Genomic DNA, 22,393 nt, shown 5'->3' on the forward strand with positions numbered 1-22,393 from the left:
CATAAATATATTATTCACTTGTTTGTTAAATTTTAAACTGGCCTTTCAGCAGCAATGACTGATACCATTTAAAAGAGACCAAGGCATTTCACACACACACACACACACACACACACACACACACACACACACACAGACTAGATATCCTGCCTGTTATCAGCGTGGGGAACAAGAGCACATCCCCACTCCCCTTTAGTTTTGTAATGCACCCTTGTGTGAGCAATGTACTCAAAATCTCAGCACCTAGTCAAGCATATATGAGAGAAAGCTGTCCTTCAGAAAGTCTGGTTGCAAGCCATTTAAGACTTTGTATGCCGTAAGAAGACCTCTGAATCAGGCTCATAAATGGATCTGTGGCAGTATCCATGTAAGGAAGGTCTGTGTCTTGGAGCTAAATATTCTTTTAGACTGTAACCAAGAGCTAGAGAAAGGCAGAAGGAAACAAATGCTGTGTGCTTAATAGGCAAGGGTGGAAGATCTCTGCCTCATCTGCACTGCAGAAATAATGTATTATTATTATTGTTGTTGTTGAAGATCTCTGCCTCATCTGCACTGCAGAAATAATGTATTATTGTTGTTGTTGTTGTTGTTGTTGTTGTTGTTGCTGCTGCTGTTATATTCTGCCCCACCTTTCTCCCAATATAGTTTGACAACATTTAAAGGCCATGCCTGAATGCTATGAAATCCTGAGATTTATAGTTTGTTGTGGCACTGATTCCTCTGACAGAGAGCCATGGAAGTTAACATGGTGTCAAAACTGCTTTATTTCTGCAGTGGGAGTGCCACAACATCTGAGTGTACTGATGCATAATCTGTATTAAGGACAGGAGTCCACCATCAGAACAAAATACAGAGAAACAGAATGATTCCCAACTTGCAAAAAGGGTCAGGCAAGACTGCATACTATCACCCTATTTATTGGATGGATATGCACAGAATATTGTACAAAAAGCAGGTTTGGACTCAGATGCAGAAGGAGTGATGATAGAAGGAAGGAACATTAACAACCTAAGATATATAGATGACACAATACTACTACCAGAAACAAACAAAGACCTGGAGCAATTACTGAACAAGGTCAAGGAGGAAAGTTGCAAAGGATGGATTAATGCAGAACATTTACAAACCAAAAAATGATAACCACAGAAGATCTATAAGAATCAATCATAGGCAACGAGAAAATTGAAATAGTTGAGGAGTTCCCATACCTTGGTTCAAATATTGATCAGAATGGAGACTGCAGTCAAGAAAGCAGAAAAAAAGACTAGGACTGGGAAGGGAAGCTATGAAAGAACTGGACAAGATCATAAAAGGTAAAGACATAAGTCTGAACACTAAAGTGAGGATTGACCAAGCCATTGTATTTCCCATCACCATGTATGGATGTGAGAGTACAGACATGGACAGTAAAACAAAGCAGATAGGAAGAAAATCAACTCATTTGAGAGACGGTGCTGAAGAAGAGTGCTGAAGATACTATGGATAGCCAAGAAAACAAATAAATAGGTTCTAGAACAGATCAACCCTGAACTCTCTCAAGAAACCAAGGTGCCATTCAGACTACGGAAAAACCCGGTTTTCAAAGCGATTCTTGCACGTGAAGTTCATACTCACCTCGAATCTCACACAAGCGAATCCGAGGCTTGCACACCCATTCCGTGGTAAATGGCCCCTAGCGCGGTGTTTTTGAAATCAGCACAAATACCGTTTCTTTTGGAAAACCTCGGGTTCTGGGAATGAGAACTTGGCACCGATCACAATCGAGGCAAATTGAGGGAGGGATTTAAGTCAGAGGGTGGGCAAAGGGCAAGGCATTTCCTCCCCTCATCGGAGGGGAGGGGGAGGAGGAAAGAGCCCTGGGAAGAAGGGAGCAAGGGAAGGCATTCTTTACCGAAGGAGCCTCTTTTCCTTGCATCCCCTGCCCACAGCCCTCTGTCTCTGGGCATTCCTTTCCTTGCAGGAGGAAAAAGTTCAGGTCACGAACGGAGCTCACATCAGGCAAACCCCCCCCCCCCTTTTCAAATTTAAACAATTTTTTTGAGCAAATATGTGCATTGTTTGTGTTCCAGAGGCAGATAGAGCCAGGCTTGCAGTTTATATCCTTGGATCTCCTCGCTTACAGCAGAGGGGGAAGCTACAAATGTTGCAAAAGACCTCACTTACAATCAATGTTACATTTTTTAACAATTTTTTTTTAGCAAATATGCGCATGATTTGTCTTCTTGAGCAGATACAGCAAGGGAAGCAAAGGGAAAGCTACAAATGTTGCTTTTAAAAGCATAAAAAATGCATGACAATTCCATCCTTTGCCTGGAACAGGGGCAGATCTGACCCAAATGCCCACAGGTTTATAAAAAATTGACCCTGTGCCTGGCTCTTTAAAAAAAGGGAGGAGGGGGAGGACACTTTCCGATGCCCTTCAAAACGTCACCATGACGATCGCTTGATTGACAGCGGCCACCTCGCCAGCAGACACAGAATGCATTTGATTTAAAATTTGTAGTGGGCACTTGCTAACGGAGCGATTCGGGGGAGGGGCATCCGAATCAGCCCAGTTCCTTCCAGGTCTTTTATGCCAGTATGAATGAGGCCCAAGATGACTAAATTGAGGCTGTTGTATTTTGGCTACATCAATGAGAAAAATTTTTAAAAGACAATGTGCTAAGAAAGGAGGAAGGCAGTAAAAAGAGAGGAAGACTGCATGCCTGATGATTAGACTGAATCAGGGAGACCATGGGCCTGAGCCTGCAGGACCTGAGCAAAGAGGTTGTGGACAGGGGGTCTTGGAAATGGCTTGTCCACAGAGTTTCAATGAGTTGAGGTCAACCTGAGGGCAGTTAACAATAACAACAACAACAACATAGAGATACAGCCTGAGACTCAATTTGATGTTTAATTTTACACATGCACCCTATAAACAAAAGTAGAAAACAGACTTTTGAACAATCCATTCAACAAAACATCACTGGAGAAACAGCCAGTATATCTTTCACAAATTAGGAGTGGCAAGCTTCCTAAAAATGGTCCCAGTCAACAGCCTCACTGCAACATTCTAAAACAGCTGACATTTCCAAAGAAATTTCAAAGCCATCTTACACAGAATGTGTTTAAATAATCTAATGAGATGTTAATCAGCACTTAGGATGTTTTGAATTAACTATAACACCTCAACTAATGCAAACCCTATCCAGAAAACTGGCACCTATGTTCAGTTATGGTTTTTTTAAGCCTGATTTTTCAAGGGAAGGTATAACCCCATTAGAACCAGGGTTAGTCCCATAAAGACCATGGAGGAACCAAGCAGTGTTTATGAGATGATTTAATTTTTCAAGCCTTGAGTCACATGGTGGATGGAATTAATTAACAAACACACATTCCATAACTCCTTCCACATCCCATGTAGTTTAATCCATCAGCTAATTCTGAAGAAATGACTGTTGTCTTCTTCAAATCCAAGTGGCAAAGAGATTGGCAAAACTGAGCTATAGAAAGGACTTAAATTACAGCAAAAAATCATTCTTCATTCTTGCAAAACAAACAAGCAAACAAAAAAAGTTTGCTGAGTTGGAGAACCAAGTTGTCCACCCTAGGGAGACAGGAACAGCTTGACTCTTATCTAAAATCATTATCACTTGCACATTTTCTATCAAGTAGGTCAAATATCCAGTCAACTCATCATTTTTACTCCTAGACAATGAGCATCCTGATTATGAAATTAGAACATAATTCTACCTCATATCACACATGGTGGGTGTTCCAGTTGATCTGAAAGGATCTTATCTTATTTCTGCCTTTCTAGGAGCAAAAACTTCTGTTGCTGACAAATGCTTGTAGCTCTGATGACAGATTTATATTGCATTTCCTTGATGCAATTTCCATTAAAGAACATGCAAACTCCTACATGATTAAATAGAAATGTTAGTTAAATACATATAATGGCAATGAAACGTGTTTTCCTGAATGTACTGTTGGGAGCAAGGCCCAGCGAACTTTTTTTTTTTTTTTGAGCAGACAGGTATAGGATTATAATGTAAAAGCACAATATAAGTGACAAATTATCTGTATTTAAATTACAGATGCCTATCAGGGTGGGCAAAGACCAGCCCCTTGACATCTCCAGAATCCTAAGAGGTTCTCAACCTTTGATTCTCCAGCTGTTTTGGACTTCAGCACCCAGAAGCCTTTGCTGGCATGGCCAATGACGAGGGAATCTGGGAGATGAAGTCAAAAACATCTGGAGGACCAGAGGTTGAGAACCAGCGCAACAGTTCTGGCCAAAAAGGAATGTGAACTGCTGCTCCTGGAAACCTACAGGTGCAAAACTTTTACATTTTACTAGCTTGCAAAGCCTTCCTGTACTGTTTAACATAAAAAATGTCAATTTTTGAGGAGAAGAAATTGATCTCTGACCATTTTATTTTATGTATCTATTAAAATTTATTTGCTAAAGTATTTATACTCCACTTATATCAAAAAGATCTCAGGGCAACTTGTGTGTCTGTGTGTGCGCCTTGAAATTGCCTGTTAATTTATGGTAACTCCATGAATTTCATAGTTTTCTTAGGCAAAGAATACTCAGAGGTGGTTTTGCCAGTTCCTTCATCTGAAATATGGTCTACAGCACCTGGTATTGTTGGCAGCCTGCCATCCAACTATTAATCAGTGCTGACCCTGTTTAACTTCCAAGACCTGACACAACCTGGTGTGTTTAGGATTGTTGTTGTTGTTGTGTGCCTTGATGTCATTTCTGATATATGGTGACCCTAAGGTGAAACTATCATGTGGTTTTCTTGACAGGTTTTGTTCAGAAGATGTTTGCCATTGCCTTCCCCTGAGGCTGAGAGAACACTCAAGCTGTAAACCTGAGATTTCAGGTGGAGTGTAAACCCATCCAGCCTAGGCACAGTCCCTGTTCCGTGATCTGTCTTTTGACTGACCAGGAGTACCTCTGTCTTGTCTGGATTAAGTTTCAATTTGTTTGTTCTCATCTAATCCATTACTGAGAATAGACATGGGTTCAGTACAATTCCTTGGAATCAGATTGGAAGGAGAGAGAGAGTTGGTTGTCATCTGCATACTGGTGACACTGCACCCCAAAACTTTATGACCTCTCCCAGAGGTTTCAAGTAGACATTAAATAGCATGTAGGACAAAATTGAATCCTGAGAGACCCCTTTGGTGAGGGAGTCAAAGAAAGACCAGAATCATTGCATAACAGTACCCCCAGGTCCCACGTTAGAGAGGTACCCCAGAAGGATACCATGGTCAATGGTATCAAAAGTTGCCAAGAGGCCCAACACAACCAATAGGAGCACAGTCCCCTGTCCAGTTACAGTAGGTCATCTACCAAGATTACCAATACTGTCTCCATCCTATAACTAGGTCTCTTATCTGAAGCCAGATTAAAAGATCTAGAGAATCCAGTCATCCAGAAACCCCTGGAACTGGGAGGCCAACCAGAACCTTTCCCAAGAATTAAATATTAGAGGCATCTCATTTTCATGTTAGACGTAGCAGCAGGGGGCAGTTTCGGAGTATGAATGATGGTGTGGCCAGGTGGAACAGCCAGGGTTTGCCATGGAGTTTCCTGGAAAACCAGGGGTCAAATTACCCTAGGGTAAAGACTGCTTTCCCTCGGAATGTGCTGGATCCATTGGATCCATGTCCAGTCTGGCAGAATCAGGCCCCATCCTGGCCCTGGGGTTTTGACCTGCATTGTCTAAACTGGATGAGGTGAGGCTGGCGGGAACATAGGCATTTTGGCCCATGTGGACTGCCCCAAGTCAGAGTGAATCTGAATGATTTTATCAGCATCTCTCTCTCTCTCTCTCTCTCTCTCTGTGTGTGTGTGTGTGTGTGTGTGTGTGTGATTATATTTAATAAATAGCCTAAAAGATTAACAGAGCATGCTTGTTCTTCCTTATTAATAATCTAGATTCCAATAAATAAGAGTGCTTATGCAGAGTGTTGATACAGATTATTACATGTGACCTATCCTGTCTTATCCGCAATGGGATAGACGTGCGTTTAATGTAACCCTTGCTTGTCCCATGGCTTTTCAAAAATGGGATTTTCCCATCCTTGAAAAGCTGCAGGATAAGCCTGGGTTTTATATGGGCTTCATACTCCCGGCCACGGGAGAATGTGATAAGATGCATCATTGACAGTTAAATGCACATCTTTCCCTTCAGGGAAAAGATGGGATAAGTCGCGTGTGATAATTTCCAATAACTCTGCCTGTTTGGATTTTGCCATGAGTCATAAATTAGAAGGTCAGGTGACCAGATAGTGATAAAAGAGATTTCCTGACAAGTACCAATGAGTCCTCAGTCCCTCAGTCTAAAAAGATACAGCTGGGGAACCATACCTGTTTCAAGAGGAATGCTATGTTATCTGCCAAACTGCATAATAAGAAGGCCTTCTCACATTTCTCACTTGCATCATGCCATTTATACGATGGTGCAAGAATGTGCATTTTCTGCATTAGAGCAGATAAAAAAGGGCTTTATTTTGTTTCAGTTTTTTGCCTTGGAGCAGGGGTAGGCAACCTACGGCCCGCGGGCCGGATGCGGCCCGGCAAGGCCTTGGGACCGGCCCCAGCCCAGTCCTGCCGCTGATTGCTGCCGGGGCCCTTGGCCTCTCGCGTGCAGGGGCAAGGGAGGCAATTGTCTATAGACGCCTCATAAACATGCATTTATATTAACATTTTTAAAAAAAATCAGCAAATTTTTTCACATGTCCTCCACTTTTTTTTAAAAAAGTGTCCACCATTTGAAAATGTTGTCCTACATTTGTCCCAGTTTATTTATTTATTAATTTTAAAAAAAATTATTTAATTATTTATTTTTTGGCTTTGGCCCCCCAGTTGTCTGAGGGACAGCAACCCGGCCCCCGGCTCAAAAAGGTTGCCTACCCCTGCCTTGGAGCATAGCTTCATTCAGGTTTCACTCTGTTTCGGCTTCACGTATCATATAAACAACGAAGGATCGACTCGGGTTGAAACTGCCTTTTCTTCCTAGAGAGGACACCCCCATAGTTGAATACTCTCAGGAATTATCAATTAGAAACATACTAAATATTAAGCACACCATCCCCTGAAATAGAGCATCAGCAAGAGAGTCTGCTATTATGCTCAATCCCTTTCAGCAATAACAAATGCAGTTTGTCCTATGCACACTGAACAAATGGAGAGTACTTTTAAGTACACCTTGTGTTTGTTCAAGTCTTCATATTGGATAATAATGGATGGGAGAAGTAATTTGTGTTCCCTCTGACTGTTGCTTCAGGCACTATGATAGCTGTGGTAGCCTGCCTGGTGATTCAAAATTATAGGAAGAGGTACAGTCCCTGCAGTGTAAATTAATACAATATGTCTTTTAATTACACATTAATATGCTGTAAATCAGCCATTAGTTTCTTCAAAATGTAAAGTTCAGAAACAGTTTGTAATCAAAACAAATTCTTAACAGCACCAGTAAGAGAAAACTGAAGGGCTTGGAGGGAATGTTTCAATGGTATACATGTGTTATACTGTATTAACAAGGGGCTGGAGTAGAGAGGCCTGCTTTTTCCAAAAGTGAGTCAAAACCCCACTGCCCACATAACCCACTCCCAAGGCAGGCTGAATACACATGGGCCGACTGCACAGTGCAGCATTAAGCTGTGCCACCATATATGCACATTGTCACACAAACACACCACCTGTGACCTCCAACTCCCTCACACATATGCCCAGATGTCATCCCATTGTATGGCTGCCCTTTTAATCAGCCACACAGTCACACGTACAATGCTCTGCTTGTACAGGGCACTGGTGCATCAGTGTGTGAGTGATACATTGGCAAAGCACAATCATGGAGGACCCACATACATGCCTCCTTCACACACCCCTTTACCCCATGCCCCCTTGTTGGACTGTCTGGTTTATGAATTAAATCCATTTGAGTTGTTGCACTTTCATTTCTTTGTTTTGCCGCATCCCCATACTTGCATCAGAACTTTTATATGCAACATTGAAGATGCATGTTTTTCACCTTGCGTTGGACCATCCTGGCTTCTTTTTGCTTTGGTTTTTTTATCCCCAAATTATAGCTTCAGTCTGGTTTCCAGCTACTTTTGAGGTGTGTGTTGTCTAACCCGCCCATTCAAAGCGGTTAGAAATGGCTGTCTGTTTCACCCCTAGGAATCTAAATATAGGGGTACCATTTTTCCAACACGTTTCCATCTCTACCAATAATTGTACACGGTATTCCAGATGAGGTCACACCAAGGATTTGTATAAGATCAGTGTAATGTTGCCAGTATTATTTCTGATTCTTTTTCTAATTATGCTCAACACAGAATCTGCCTTTTTTTTCCTGGCAGCCACACACTGGGTTGACATTTTTACAGAAATACCAGCCATGACTCCCAAATCTCTTGGTCAGTTGCTGCCAGCTCACATCTCATCAGTGTATATGTGAAGACAGGATATTATACCCCAATATGCATCACTTTATACTTTACTTTGCTGACTTTTATTTTCCATTTTAATTAGAGTTGCCATAATTCTCTTCCACAAAATCAGGACAAATTTTTTTTAAAGTAGGACAAAATGTAGGACATTCAAGAAAAATTGAGGACATGATCAACTAAAAGCCAAAAACATTAATAAAATAAAATTTAAAAAACATTAATATAGTTTGTGTGTTGGACTAGGACTCTGTAGACCAGGGTTTGAATCCCTGGTTGACTATGGAAACCCACTGGGTGATCTTGGGCCAGTCACACTCTCTCAGCCTCAGGAGAAGGCCATGGCAACCCCCCCCCCCCCCCCCATCCTGTCAAAAAACCCCCGCAGAGGGTGGCCCTAAGTCAGAAAGGACTGAAGACACACCACAACCACAAAGCCATGCTCCAAATGTGTAAACTTACAGCGCTTTATAAATAAAGGTTAATAATAATAATAATAAATGGAGGACTGGTTGGTATCCCTCCTTACTGGAAATAAGTCCGTAATGGAGGACATGCCCTGGGAGGATGCCCCCTGATCCAGCCCCTTCCTTACCTGACTTTGGCTGCCACCAAGGCCATGGCTTCATGGCAGAGGGAGCAGTGTTTGGAGACAGCGGCCCATGGTCTCTTCGTTAATCCAGGACTGGAGATTGACAAAATGTGGCCTGGAACAAAGCAGGAAAATGGAGTTGGAGGGTCAAAAATGCCCAGACGGGCCGGGACATTTTTTAGACCCTTCTATCTGGGATTGTCCAGGAGGTATGGCATCCCTAATTTTAATGCCCATCCTCTCACTTTTCTTCTCACACCCTAAATAATTTATTGCCATCACATCATTATATAACCCTAACTCCAGGCTTTGTATTGGGTTTCTGATTCTCTGCATCTCAAGCTTAGAAGATAACTATGAGGCTATTCAGACCTGCCATTAAGGCTGACCTGGGGATGGAGTCGGGGTGTGGTGTCCACATGATACATGCCCTGACTCCACCCCCAGGCTGGCATGATGCTGCGTGCCACAATATATGGCACACAGTATCACAGCGCTCCTTGGGCTTTGTGTCTACATGATGCAGTGCCAAAGGAGTGCCGTGCTGCGCCACGCTGCATGGATATAATCAATGCTCATGAGGACATTAATGGCGCCATGATCATGCCCTAAGAACCTGCCAGACGCCGCACCATTTGGTTGCTGTGGCCTCCGTTGGGGGCAAAAAGGGGCAGTGTCTCGCTGTCCCTTTCTCCCTATCTATATTCCCCTTAATTTATCAGAAAGTGATTTTTGTCTATGCAGCTTGAACAGAAAATACCAAAGCAGAAGAGAGTGGGTACAATTTTTGAAGGAGGAAGAGGAGGCAGAACAACACTTCACTGAGCTCCACATATTATCTTTATATGTTATGTACTGATTCAGTCCAATATCTGATCCTATGGATGATAAAAGACAACCACACTATTTCTAGCTTTCAAAGAAGTAGCCATCTTAGCTGCTTGCAATATGAAAAGAGGACGGTGCAGGAAGCAATGTAGAAGCACTTTTAAGACTGTTTTATTTTTTATTTTTGCATGAGCATTCATGTGCACTCTTCATTCATCAGAGATCAGTGATATCTGAAGAACTCTTTATTCACTAGCCCCATATTTCAAATGAGGTAATATTTTTCCTGCCAGCTTTCTTCACTGTCTGGCATTAACATCCATCCACAACTGGAAGTACTATGGCACAAATGTTCTTGACTTGGGTATGTACAGTTATGTACAGTTGGGAAGTTTACCCCGTTCCTTCATAACTGCCCTGTCAAGTCTTAGGCTTTCTTTGATCGCTTGAATATAGTCTCCATTTTGATTAATGACTGAGAAAAGATACAGGAAATCATTAAGTATTTTGATTTCTACACCACTCACTTTAAATGTATGTAAATGTTTTGTGATGATGGTGGTGGTGGTGGTTAAATACTACTGCTAATACTACTACTAATTGTAATTTTCATTTATATCCTGCCTTCCTCCCAACAAAGGGACTCAAGGCATTTTACAACATATCTAACACAATACAGATTTAAAACTATACACATTTTTTGATAAAAATATAAATAAAAAGTTATCTAAAAGCAATTAATTTGTCAGATTAAAACAGTAAAAAAAATTTCAATACATTAAAAGCTTTTTGAATTGTGCCTGGAAATGGACAGGCATTTCCATAGAACTGTCGCAACAAGGCTGTATGCTCTCTCCCAGGTTAGCAATCTGGCTGCAGTTCTTTGGACCAACTGAAGTTTCTGAGCACTTTTCAAAAGTGGCCCCATATAGAGCACATTACAGTAATTCAAATGGGATGTACACAAAGCATGTGATACCATGACCAGATTCAACATCTCCAGAAACAGCTCTTTCAGCCATTTGTGCAATAGCTTTAGCTGTTTAAATGTAGTCTCGGTCACTGCTGAATCCTGGGCTTCCAGGTTCAGGGTTTGAATAAAGGGAGTGTAGCCCCATTTAACACAGGCTGTACCTATATTCTCAGATCCCTCTTTTGACTGAGCAGGAGCACCTATTCCTTGTTTGGATTAAACTTCAATTTATTCATCTTCATCCTGTCCATTACGACTGCCAGGCACAGAAACATCTTCCTTTGATTTGGGTGGAAAGGAGTAATAGAGCTGGGTATCGTCAGCATACTAGTGAAACTGCACCCCAAAACTCTGGATGATCTCTTCCAGAGGTTTCAGATAGATGTTAAATAGCATAGGACACAAGACTGGATGCTGAGGAACCCTACAGGCCAATGGTCAAGGAATTGAACAAGAACACCAGCACCACCCTCTGAGAGCACCCCTCCTCCCAGGAAAAAAACAGAACCACTATAGGACAGTACCTACAAGCTCCATTCCAGAGAGGCAGCTCAGAAGCATACCATGGTTGATGGTACTGAAAGCCACTGAGAGGCCGAGCAGAATCAACAGGGACATACTCCCCTCCCATCCAGTTCCCTTCATAGGTCATCCACTAAGGAGTTCAAAGCTGCCTCTGTTCCATAACCTGACTGAAATGGATCTAGATAATCCATCTCATCCAGGAACCCCTGTAGTTGTGAAGGCACTACCTGCTCCAATATCTTGCCCAAGAATGGGAAGTTAGAGCCTATAGTTATCCAGTATAGTAAGATCTGGGGAACTTTTTTTCAGAAGAGTTCTTACAACAGCCTCCTTCAGGGGCATTGGGACGCTACCTTGTTGCAAAGAGGCATTAATCACTTCCCTTACCCATTCAGCCAGTCTCCCTCTGGCCTGTTTAATAAGTCAAGGAAGGGCAAAGGTCTAGCACATATGTGAATGCTCTTGCCTCTCCAAGGATCCTGCCCACAACCCTAGGCTGTACAAATTGAAGAAAATCCATCAACACAGGACAAACAAGGACAACATTTTAGCCTGTTTTCTGCCAATGTTGTTCTAGTTTTCATCTCACTCATTTCATTGCTGCCAGCTCCTTAGAAAACTAGGGGGCTAGTTTAGGAGTGATCATGTCAACTGCCCTGGCTATTTGCCTATACCAAGGATCATCCAGGGCTTTGGCAGCAGCAAACTCCCCAAAAGATGCCAGGAATTCATCTGAATCCATAAACCTCCCAGGGCTTATGGTCCCCACCCCTCAGAGGTTCCAAATCCCAGTAAATCTAAATCTTGCCAAGAAGTGATCTGTCCATGACAAAAATTCTGCAGAAAGTGCCTCCATTTCCAGATCACCACCATCCCTCCCTGTACAGAAAACTAGGTCTAGAGTGTGCCCAGCAGCATGAGTGGGACCAGATAAACTTAAAACAAACTCATGGTTATCATGGTGGACATGAAGTCCTGGGTCACTCCTGACAGGGTAGAATGTTGAATATTCAGCATGAATGCTGAAATTCCCCAGCATCACAAGATGTGGCAACTTCAGCACCACTCCCAATACCACCCTGATTAGCTCAGGCAGAAAGGCTATTGAGTAGTGGGGTGAGTAGTGCATCAACATAATCCAGTGATGGTGAACCTTTTAGAGGCCGAGTGCCCAAACTGCAACCCAAAGCCCACCTATTTATTGCAAAGTGCCGTGTCCCTCTGGCTTTCTAGTAACAAACTCTGGCAAACTCTGTGGTGCAGCAATGGCACATGTGCCCATAGAGAGGGCTCTGAGTGCCACTTCTGGCACGCGTGCCATAGGTTCGCCATCACTGACATAATCCCTAATCTGTCCTGACCATTCAGATAAACACCATGTGTGTGTGTCTGCATTCTGCTACAATCCAGTTTTTCCTTAGCCTCCCTGAATAGACATTCCAGGTTTCTGCTGTTTCCTGCCAGATAATAGGGTATCATACTGAATACACATCTTCAATTGTTACTGTTTCTTCTTGCAATATTCATTCTTCTTTCCTCTCAATCTTATCCCACTTTCTGTATGATAAATTCTGTGTATAATTTATGCAGACCTATATTTATTTATTTATTTATTTAATATCTCAACTTTCTCCCAACATGAGCCCAAGGCAGTTTATACACTCATCCCTCCCAGTTTGAAGACTTGGGATCTGCCATTTTGGTCCTTTGCGGATGGCAAGCGGGGAGGAACAAAATGGGGTGTGTGCCCCCATTATAACCAATGGGGCCTGACTATCTGTAATATTTCTGATTTGCGAGGAGGTCCGGAATGGATCACTCACGAATTGGAAGGGGTGAGTGTACAAAGTTAAAACAAAACAGAGCTAAACACCTGATTATAAAAAATAAAAATTGAATTAAACAGGCCATTTTGTTAAACCACTGAAAGCTATAAAAACATAAAAACATACAGTGGTACCTCGGGATACGAAATACCCAGGTTACGAATTTTTCAGGATACGAAAAAATCCCATAGGGATTTATTGTTTCGGGTTACGAAAGTTTTTTCGGGTTACGAAAAAACTCCGGCGCTATTTTAAATGGAGCCGCGGCAGAGCCGCGGCTTTTTTCCCCATTAGCGCCTATGGGTTTTCGGCTTACGAAGGCTTTTCGGGTTACGAAAGCGGCCGCGGAACGAATTATTTTCGTAACCCGAGGCACCACTGTAATGATATTGGGGAAAATACAGCCACCCTCCATTTAAAATTTTTTCACACAGCCATTGTACATCAAATGCCTATTTAAACTGAAAGGCTTTTACCTCCTGGCAAAAGGAGATTCCTGGGAGTAGTCATTGAGAAAGCCCTCTCACATGTCTCCCTAAATGTACCTCTGACAATGATGAGATAGAGCAAGAGGCACAGTGATAAGTTTCAACCTTATCACACCCCCTTGCCAGCAGAGGACTAGCAGAATGGTTTTCTGCTGGCAAAGTGGGGGGGGGGGGATGATATGGTTGCAATTTATCACTGTATTTCTGTCTCTAATCCTAGAATCATAGCATCAGAGAGTTGGAAGAGACACATGGGCCATCCAGTCCAATCCCTGCCATGCAAGAACTCACAATCAAAGCATCCCTAACAGATGGCCGTCCAGCCTCTGTTTAAAGACCTCTAAAGAAGGAGACTCCAGTACTCTCTGAGGGAGTGTGTGTTCTACTAGTGTGTTCTACTTGTTTGAAACCATAAACTAACTATTCTGAGCTTTGGGAACCCAGTGTCATCACTGAGTGAAGTCCTATCATCTAGGTTAAAGAAAGAACTGATCCGACTTTTTGAGATTTCCCATTCTTAATAGGTTTAAAATCAAATATAATCCACCAGTCCACCACCACTGATCTTATCTGGGTCCCCCCTGGGAGAAAGTTGGCATACAAATAAAATAAAATAAAATACCTTTAGGTTTTCCTTCATAAAGAGTTCTAAATTAGGAAGCAAAATTATTCTGCAAAGGCAAGTGATTGACAGTAGGTAAAGACATGCAAAGAATCTTGAATGTGAAATTACTTAACTAGTATTTCTTAACTTAAACTATTAAAATTCATTTGCAATAAGCTTTTACTTGTCATGTTTAAAATGCAGAGAACACAGTTCTGGCACCTCCCTTCTTAAGGTTCAAAGAAACTGAGCCATGGTAAAATATATAGTTTTTTCAAAGGCTGGCCTAGTACAGAATGAACTAAAAAAGTTGGCTTTAAATTGGTAGAAAACATATTGTATTTTTTTTCTTTTTTCTTTTCTTTTGTTTCTTTTTCATATTTTGCAGTTTACCTTCTGAACAAACCATAGGCCTTTGAGAAACATATCCCAACACTGATTGCATGCAAATGTTTTTATCTCAAACATATATGCTTAACATAAGTATCACACACACATTAAACACATATATTTGACCATGAACCAAATTGCACAATACTAGTAAGCTCTTCTCTCAGCAAATAACTTCAAGCTTCAAGTCTATATTTTTATAGTTTTAAAAGACAGGCATTATACAGAATCACAGAATCATAGAGGTGAAAGAGAGCACAAGGGCCATCCAGTCCAACCCCCTTCTACCATGCAGGAATTCTCAATCAAAGCATCCCCAACAGATGACCATGCAGCCTCTGTTTAAAGACCTGTAAGGAAGGAGACTCCACTACACTCTGAGGAAGAGTGGTCTTGAACTTGCAACCTTGTGGTTTTCAGTGATTGGCTGCAGTTCAGGCATTTAAGTACTGTGCCACTAGGGCTCCTAGGACTTATCCATGGATCAATGTAATTGTAAGTACTGTACTTTAACTCTTTAACAAAAATCTGGAGTGGCTCTGGACATGTGGCCAAACATATTGCGATCTACTGAGAGTCAGTGTGGCATAGTGGTTGAGTGTTAGACTGAGACTCTGGAGACAAGAGCCCTTATCAGATGAGTGTGGAACTGGGGGTCTTCTGCATTGGGCGATTCGAATTTGCGTTATTTCGCAAAGTACTGTCATACCTGGGAGTCCTTCCGCATTGGCAGGATTCAAATTGGCCAATCTGCATTCGCGCGAAGTGCATTCAATGCAGAATGTTTTGTCACACCGGTGCTCAACATGAGGATTGGCCGATTCGTATCGGCCGCCTCGCACATGCTCAGTGGTGCCCTGCATGGGTTGCGACCTTAAACGCTTCCGGGGTGAAAGGGGAGGTCCCGTCATGACAGCCCGGTAAACACTGGAGAGCCTGCTCATGCACATTAACAATCGCGTAACAACGTGCCCATTACTGTTTCCTCTCTACATTCCTGCTTGGTTTTAATGTTACCATGACCTTCCCTTGCAACAAAAAGCATGCCCGGTTCTACGTGTGTGTGTGTGTGAGTGTGTGAGTATGTATTGGGGGGGGGGGGGAGCAGTTCCAGCAGCTGTCAAAGAGGCTGGATGGCCATCTAAGTAAATGGGGATGCTTTGATTAAGAGTTCCTCCTCCTCCTCCCGGCTTGGGATCCAGCCTGGGCTGCATCCCAGGCAGGGAACAGGCGCTGGGCCGCTAGAATCACGGCGATCGCCGCCGTTCCAACGGCCTCCTCCTCCTCCTCCCGGCTTGAGAGGCAGCCTAGGCTGGCTCCCAAGCCAGGAGGAGGAGGAGGAGGCTGCTGGAACCGCGATTCCCGTTGCCCCCAGCGCCTCTTCCCTGCCTGGGATGCAGCCAGGGATGCCTCTCAAGCCAGGAGGAGGAGGAGGAGGCCGCTGGAAGCACGATTCCAGCAGCCCCCGCACCTCTTCCCTGTCCGGGATGCAGCCAGGGATGCCTCTCAAGCCGGGAGGAGGAGGAGGAGGCCGCTGGAACCGCCCCCCCCCCCCCCCCCCCCGAACCCGCAAGAGGAAAGACCCACTGGAAGTAAAAATTGGAATCTGGGGGTCTTGCGATGGAATTCAGGACTGGGTAGTCACACCAGACCCATTCGCACTGAGATCGAACAGAGCCCCAATCCAGGATATCGCCAATCCCCTTATCAGCACACTGGCCAACACGCTCCAAAAAGAGGAGCCAGTACGCATTCAGTTCGGCAGCTCGCGCATTCACGTGAGTGCGGATTGGGCCATTCGAATGCTGGTATGATGGTATTGTGCGAAATAACGCGAATTCGAATCGCCCAGTGCAGAAGACCCCCAGTTCCACACTCATCTGATAAGGGCTAAGGATTCAATTCCCAGCTCAGCTACGAAACCCACTGGGTGATTTTGCATAAGTCAAATATATGGTCAGTGTCAGGGAAAGTCAATGGAAAACCTCCTCTGAACAAATCTTGCCAAAAAAACCTCCATGGTAGGGTAGCCTTAGGGTCTCCATAAGGCAGAAATGGCTTAAAAGAATGCAACAACAACCACATAGCACTACACCACATCAGCTGTCTTATAATTAAACAAATAATTTAATGAAATAGTAGAGGATAGTGAAAAAACAAAACTTTGACTTGAACCAAGACTGTAGATGTTCTAGATATTTTAGTATATATTGTTTCTTGCAGTATCAGTCTGATAATGAATTTTAAAAGCATCAAAGCTTCCTTGCTATTTTGTTGTTGTTGTTGTTGTTGTTGAAATAATGTGCTTGATACAGGGATGCCATGTTAGGGTAATATACAGATGTAGTTTTGGCTACTTACGGTAAAGCCGGTGATCAACAAACTAATTAATGATTACAAGTCGTTTTGTAATGAGCACATACTTCAAAATATGGGAAGCTTGTGCTGAGGAATACCACAGAATGGGGCCTGGCTAGTAACAAAAGACCAATAACTTGCTCAAGACACTGAATATAAGGCAGAGGTTTTATCTTAGGTACAAATGTATAACCTTATCTTATACAACATAAAAAGAGAGTGATCCAAACCCCTCACATCCTGAAAAGTGATAATGCTTAGGAGATAACATGCAAAACTCTCCACCAATCCACATCAGATAATACTCATTCAATCCAATGCATCCATGCAGCCATCCCTTCCAAATTACACTTATTATGATTTATTATTTACATATACACACAAACTGCCCATACAACCCAAAAAAGTATCTCCATGCCACACATCACTATTCCTCATTGGCTAGCAATATTTTTGGCATTGTTTCCTTGTTGTAAATGATTAAAGGTAGATTTACATATATACTGTTAAATGGTTAGTCAGATCTCCCCCTCCCTAGCATATCATACATAATATAATAATAATAATAATAATAATAATAATAATAATAATAATAATAATAGATTTTAATTATATCCTGCCTTTCCAAAAGGATGTATAGAAGATGTTGTGCATAAGCACCACTTCGTGTGGAAACACACAGAACCACATGCTAATGTCTGTTACAACATGTATTAAGCCTCAGATTTATTATAACTCTGGCTTGGCATAATGAGCTGTTATTGTGTGGTAGGTGGTGAAATGTCAAGGAAGAGACCAGGTCTTTATAAGAGCAAGAGTATTAAGCCTTCAGGATCAGAGGTACAGTAAACGGGATCTGCACAAGGTACAAATGGTTTGTGCATACTTTTCTAGAGCAACACCTGGAAGGTAAGTATTTTTCATACTGAATGGGGTTTACACAAATTTTTACTGAGTCAGTCTGAAAAGTAATCAGCTACTTTTTGCCTTTAAAAATATTCATGGCAGATTTGTCTGTTTTTGAAAATATTTTTAATTAAAGTTGGAATGAGTAATTACCAAAGATGTTGTTATGTATGCACTTTCTTGGGAAGAACATTTTTATAAACAAGAATTAAGTATGTGAAGTTGAAGGCTTTCATGGCCGGCATCCATAGTTTTTTTTGTGTGTGTGTGTGTTTTTCTGGCTAGAACATGGCCACATAGCCCGAAAAACCCAGAAAAAAAATAAGAATTAAGAATGGTTTGTAATGTGAATTAATAATCACATTTCAACATTGTTCCAGAATTTCCTCAGACAGCAGCAGCATGGATTTTTTAAAAATGAGACATGAAAGAGCCTCAGACTAGTGCAACATAAAGGAAAACATCCTGTAGCAGCAGTTCTTCCTTCCTAGGAAAAGATGCTTAATCTTTTCTGCCCAAGTCCCCGCTGCTCTTTACCCTTCTCAGTGCTAACATTATCCCACTTCTCTTAAAGCTCACAAATTCATCATTATGTGACTCTTCTCTTGAGCTGAAAATACCAGGACAGAGGGAAGTGGTTGCACTTTCTGAAAGAAGGTGTGAAGGCAGGCCATGATGGGCTCTGGGGGCAGCCTTTCTCTGCTCTCCTGTGGATATTGGCCATGATTCTACTTACTTAACTAGGCAACTGCTTTAGTTATGTAGCTGAGTAGCATCATCCAACCCGAACCTCAGTCCTCACTTATCGGGCAGTAGCCACAGGAGTACCAGGGGTTGGGAAGCAGCCAACTGATGTTTCCACACAACCTCATGAGCAATCTCTGGTGCAACAGTTAGAAGCAGGGTACTTGCTGAAATTCCCCATGCACCTGAGATTGCTTGTGGAAGTAGGAATAGAAACATCAGCCAGCTGTCTGGATCGACAGGGGAACAAGATCCCTGCCACTTGTAGCAGTTGCTGCACAATAAGTGGGGGTTGGGAGACTTTTATGGTCTCTAAACTAGCCAATATGTAGGGATCATGAATATGCACCAGTCACAAATGTGCAATTCTAGGTTATACATCATAACTACCTCAGTGAATTCTGGCCACCATCCTAACACAATATGTTAAGTATTGATTCTGTACATAGATGCAATGCAATATAGGTGGACTTTTCTGATCCTGTTCCTTGTGATTCATATGACTGATAAAATCTGTCCAGACTTACTCAAAACAGTGATTGTCTGTCTCTTGTTTTGTTAATCTAGTTTGGTATGTTGGTTTTTGTCAGAGAACCCCATTTCATCCTGGAGAGAAGTAACTAGTGCGGTACCACGGGGTTCTGTCCTCAGTCCAGTGCTATGCAACATCGTTATAAATTACTTGGATGATGGAATAGTGGATATGCTTATCAAATTTTCAGATGACACCAAATTAGGAGGGGAACAGGATCAGAATTCAAAATGACCTTAACAGATTAAAAAGATAGGCTAACAAAATGAATTTCAACTGGGAGAAATATAAGGTACTACACTTAGGCAGGAAAAAAAATGAAGGGCTCAGATATAGGATGGGGGACACCTGGCTTGACAACAGTACATACAAAAGTTATCTAGGTGTCTTAATAAACAACAAACTGAACATGAGTCAACAGTGTGATGCAGCAGCTAAAAAGGCCAATGTGATTCTAAGCTGCATCAATAGGAGCACAGTGTCCCGATGGATGCCACTTTACTCTGCTTTGGTCAGGCCTCACCTGGAATACTGTGTCCAGTTGTGAGCACCACAATTGAAGAAGGATATTGACAGGCTGGAACTTGTCCAGAGGAGGATGACCAAAATGGTAAACAGTTTGGAATGCATGCACCAAGAGAAGTGGCATAGGAAGCTGGGTGTGTTTAGCCTGGAGAAGAGGTTAAGGGGTGACATGATAGCTCTGTTTAAATATTTGAAGGGATGTCATATTGAGGATCAGGGACGTAGCCAGGATTTTGCGAAGGGGGGGGGGTCCAGACTAAGTGCCATATTATGTATTCCAGCATGGCCATGTGTTGGACTGGATGGCCCTTGTGGTCTATTCTAACTCTATCATTCTATGATTCCATAAATTTCCAGAGTCTGTTATACCAGTTATTTATACACATTGTTGTGTATTTGCACTGCCATTGTGATGTGATGTCCGCACATCGCGCCGCACCAGTTACATCATGAGTGCGCCATTGGTGCAGTCCAGCGTAACTGGCGCGGCACAAAAAGAATCCGCTCTTCACAGGTTCTTTTTCCTTCGCAGGGAAGCCACACGGTTTGGCCACTGCGGTTTCCCTGTAGGGGAAAAAAGGCGCTGGGAGGCCTCCCTTTCTGGGAGGTCTGTACAAAGCCATACTTTACAATATTATTTTTAATGTAAAAAGCATCCTGGTAGCTTCAAGTGGGAATACCCACTCAGAAAATGCAGGGCCTGGTATATACAGTATATGAAATTGTTAATTCAGAATAGAGGGCAGCTCATCTCATACTTGTTAGTCCACTATTCTTTTGCCTTGTGGGAGAAAAATCAGTTATTCAACATGAATCCAATATTTTGTTTGGATGAAAGAAAAGTGGACATATCAGGATAGGAATTAACAAGGAGATTCCAAGAATTTAATAATTATGTCATGCATTTCAAATTAGTAAATTGGTCTCAAGAAAGGGATTGTTTATTACTGATACATATTTCTCTGATCTAAATAAAATATGTGATGTAAAAATTCATCTTATAATAACTCATTTTCAATGTATACCTTTTCTGCATCACTGTTCAGTAATGGAAGAAGTTGATGCAGCAAATCTATGACTATCAGGGACTTCCAGTCCCCCTGTTTAAACCACACTTTCACCAATTCTCTCTTTCTCTGCCTTGTTGATCACTGAGTAAAATAGTTTCCCACATCCATATTTATTCCACTCCACCCTTTCAAAGGCCTTATAAGCATTCAAGGAAAGAATCTCCAGAAGCTCCCTCCCCCTTGCTATAATGAATTATACAGTCATCCCTCCATATTTGCGGCTTTGATATTTGCGGCTTTGATTATTCATGGATTTCATTAATATGTGCTCTCTAGGACTGTCTAGGTCCTCCAGTGCAACTCTGTGGTCAACTTTAACTAAAAGTTGCACTGAAAGACTATTTGTAGCTACGCCAGTGCCATTCTATGGTCAGTGTATGATGGACATTGACCACAGAGTTGCACTGGAGGACCTAGAGATTCCTAGAGAGGTGTCCTCGCAGGTAAAAACAGTGTTTTTGTAGCAACCGAACTCACAGAGATGCTGTTCCATAGTATGAATAAGAAACCTAGAATGCATAAATGAGGTTATTTACATTGTTCCACTAAAAAAGACAACATCTGAATGACCCCCTGGTCTTTTTCTAATTTCTAGCCCTCCTAGCAATGGAATTATAATGTGCACTCACTCCTGCCTCCAATTGCTTTGCAAGGGATTAAAAAAAAAAACCTTCTCCTGCCTTTGGTTGCATTCATCCAATTAATTAAATCTCTAGTCAAGTTGAATCAGTGGCTGCTCCCATCGTGTGGAATTCCTTGCCATGGGAGACTACACTGGCCCCTCACTCAGCTCTCCTTTCACCAGCATGCAAGGACCATTCTGTTCAAGTAGGCTTTGACATCTAATTGCTTGCGTGGGGGGGGGGTTCTTATAGAAGAGGTGCACTATTTTTAACTTTTGTATGCTTTTTAATTATTTAAAATTCTTTATAATCTTTTGTTTTAATCTGCTGATTTTAATTGTTCTTAACATTTTAATGTTTATAGCTGATTTTTTTGTGAGCTGCCTTGGGTCCCACTCCAAGAGAAAGGTGGCATATCAATCAATCAATCAAGAATCTTTAAGTTGCCATCACTTTCCAGGTAGGAATGTGCCTTGATCCAACATGATTGACTCCATATTCAGCCTTTCTGTAACCTTTCAAGTCAGGATTTCAGGGCTGCATCTTGCAAGCATTATTAATTATGTGTAATTAAAAGAAAAATAGATTTGTCTGATTACCTGAAGTAAAATAGATTTATCAGATTACCTGAAAGTGATCCTTACTCTCCATAAGCTGCTGGCCATATGATTACTAATGTAATGTACTGCACTTAGGAAGGAAAAAAAATGCATAGATATAGGATGGGGGACACCTGACTTAACAAGACTACATGTGAAAGGGATCTAGGAATCCTAGTAGACCACAAGTTGAACATGAGTCAACAGTGTGATGTGACAGCTAAAAGGGCCCACAGTAGAGGTTCAGTGTCTAGATCAAAAGAAGTAATAGTGCCACTGTATTCTGCTTTGGTCAGGCATCACCTGGAATACTGTGTCCGGTTCTGGGCACCACAATTCAAAAAGGATGTTGAGAAACT

General features: G+C 42.1%; 1 long non-coding RNA gene across 1 annotated transcript in view; it reads left to right on the top strand.

Moving 5' to 3' along the window:
* Positions 1–22,393, top strand: part of LOC121927280 — a 65,802-nt gene that overhangs the window by 38,199 nt on the left and 5,210 nt on the right. The window contains exons 3-4 of the long non-coding RNA XR_006103167.1: positions 17,808–17,944; positions 21,800–21,895. This is a non-coding gene — a long non-coding RNA (uncharacterized LOC121927280). The remainder of the gene's footprint in view (positions 1–17,807; positions 17,945–21,799; positions 21,896–22,393) is intronic.

Source organism: Sceloporus undulatus, chromosome 3 (assembly GCF_019175285.1).
Source record: "Sceloporus undulatus isolate JIND9_A2432 ecotype Alabama chromosome 3, SceUnd_v1.1, whole genome shotgun sequence".
Lineage (NCBI taxonomy): Eukaryota > Metazoa > Chordata > Lepidosauria > Squamata > Phrynosomatidae > Sceloporus > Sceloporus undulatus.